We start from the raw sequence: 2,125 nt of genomic DNA, 5'->3' as shown, positions 1-2,125 counted from the left end.
CAGCAGCTCCTGAGGGGCAGAGAGGGGGGCTCAGGCTCCCAATCAACCCCAAGGCTGGTGCTGGCCCCAAAGGCCATGAGGAAACAGGCGAGGAACTCTCCGGCTCTCCTGAATTCATATTGTAGGTGATGCCCATACCTGACTGCATTTATCCCCTCCTCTGCTTCCACCAGCCGCGCTCCTCAGAACAGCATGGCAGTCCTGGCCCTGGGCCTCCTCAGGCAGCTCCTGCATCTCTCCAGGCTCCCCTCCCTCTGGACTCTGAGTCCTCACTGACTCCCATGGCACTGCAGAGTCCTTGTCCGTGGATACATTGATTTACTGCTTTAATTTTGGAGGACTTCAGCATTGAGTGTGTTTCACCTTCTGAGCCTCCATTCATTCCAGCCCCAGGGCACATGGTGAGTCCCCATCCTCTCCTCTCCTCACCCCTCCAAATTCATTTCCAGAGAGTCTGGTATATGCCATCACTCCTGTCATACATGAAGAAACCTGAGGAGAGAAAGGGAGCTCATGGGCCATCTCCTCTCCCATTGGACACCAAAAAGAGAGCTTATAAATCCAGAGCGCTTGGCTCAGTGTAACCCAATAGTACCATGAGTTAAACTCCCAAAACACTGAGAACAAGAGGAGATCAGACTCTTTAAAACACCAATTCCTTGGACATTTTCTTGGCAGCAGCTTTGGAGGAAGAGCCCAGCCTTCATGTACTGGACCTAGGAGATTCCTTTGTACTGAAGAGCTGCTATCTGACAGGCCACATGTGATAGAGTGTGGTACAAGGGTCAGACACAATAAGAGCAAGCCTCAAGACAAGTAGTATAAGCCCAGAAAATTCTCTATAAGCAGGAGTATAATAAGATAAAAAAGCAGACATGCGGCCTAAGATAAACTCTGGGAAATGTGCAAAGAAGGGGAGGCACGTTATTGCTTGTGAAACAGCGTCCATTGGGCCAGTTTCCATAGGGTATCCTTGAGCTCCTTGTTCCTCATGCTGTAGATGAGGGGGTTCACTGCTGGAGGCATCACTGAGTACAACACTGCCACCACCAGGTCCAGGGATGGAGAGGAGATGGAGGGGGGCTTCAGGTAGGCAAATATACCAGTGCTGACAAACAAGGAGACCACAGCCAGGTGAGGCAGGCACATTGAAAAGGCTTTGTGCCAACCCTGCTCAGAGGGGATCCTCAGCACGGCCCTGAAGATCTGCACATAGGACACCACAAGGAAAACAAAACAACCAAATCCAAAACAGGCACTAACCACAAGAAGCCCGACTTCCCTGAGGTAGGCATCTGAGCAGGAGAGCTTGAGGATCTGGGGGATTTCACAGAAGAACTGGTCCAGGACATTGCCTTGGCAGAGAGGTAGGGAATATATATATTGGCAGTGTGCAAGACAGCACTGAGAAACCCAGTGCCCCAGGTAGCTGCTGCCATGTGGACACAAGCTCTGCTGCCCAGCAGGGTCCCGTAGTGCAGGGGTTTGCAGATGGCCACGTAGCGGTCGCAGGCCATGACAGTGAGGAGAGAAAACTCTGCTGAGATCAAGAAGGCGAGCATAAAGACCTGTGCAGCACACCCTTGGTAGGAAATGGCCCTGGTGTCCCACAGGGAATTGGCCATGGAGTTGGGGAGAGTGTTGGAGATGGAGGCCAGGTCGAGGAGGGAGAGGTTGAGGAGGAAGAAGTACATGGGGGTGTGCAGGCAATGGTTGCAGGCTATGGCAGTGATGATGAGTCCGTTGCCCAGGAGGGCAGCCAGGTAGATGGCCAGGAAGAGCCAGAAGGTCAGGAGCTGCAGCTCTCGCATGTCTGCGAATGCCAGGAGGAGGAACTGGGTGATGGAGCTGCCATTGGACATTTTTTCACTTTGGCATGTGGACTGTTCAAGGAGGAAAATACAGTAAGTTAGCAGAGACTTCTCTGAGCAAAATCAAAGCCTTTTCCCATAGACTCTGCTCCTGCTGCACACACCCCCTTTTCATTTCCCAGGAGACCTTCCTCAGGTCTGTGGCTGGAGCTCTGGTTGGTGCTGGCAGAATGTGCCATGAGGAGCAGGGCCCCTGTCCGCTGGTTGCTGAGGAGTCAGCCCTGCTCTGCAGCAGTGGGGTCATGGGAATGGTG

At 52.8% G+C, this 2,125-nt stretch overlaps 1 pseudogene across 1 annotated transcript; it reads right to left on the bottom strand.

The window, feature by feature from the left end:
• Positions 1–924: 924 nt before the first annotated feature.
• LOC309603504 (olfactory receptor 14A16-like) lies at positions 925–1,862 on the bottom strand (annotated as a pseudogene). Its single transcript has one exon. The product of its transcript is annotated as an olfactory receptor 14A16-like (transcript).
• Positions 1,863–2,125: the final 263 nt, after the last annotated feature.

The sequence above is a fragment of the Platalea leucorodia genome, assembly GCF_965183815.1.
Source record: "Platalea leucorodia genome assembly, contig: HAP1_HAP1_SCAFFOLD_118, whole genome shotgun sequence".
In the NCBI taxonomy this organism is placed as follows: domain Eukaryota; kingdom Metazoa; phylum Chordata; class Aves; order Pelecaniformes; family Threskiornithidae; genus Platalea; species Platalea leucorodia.
This window is presented reverse-complemented; position numbering and strand designations above follow the sequence as displayed.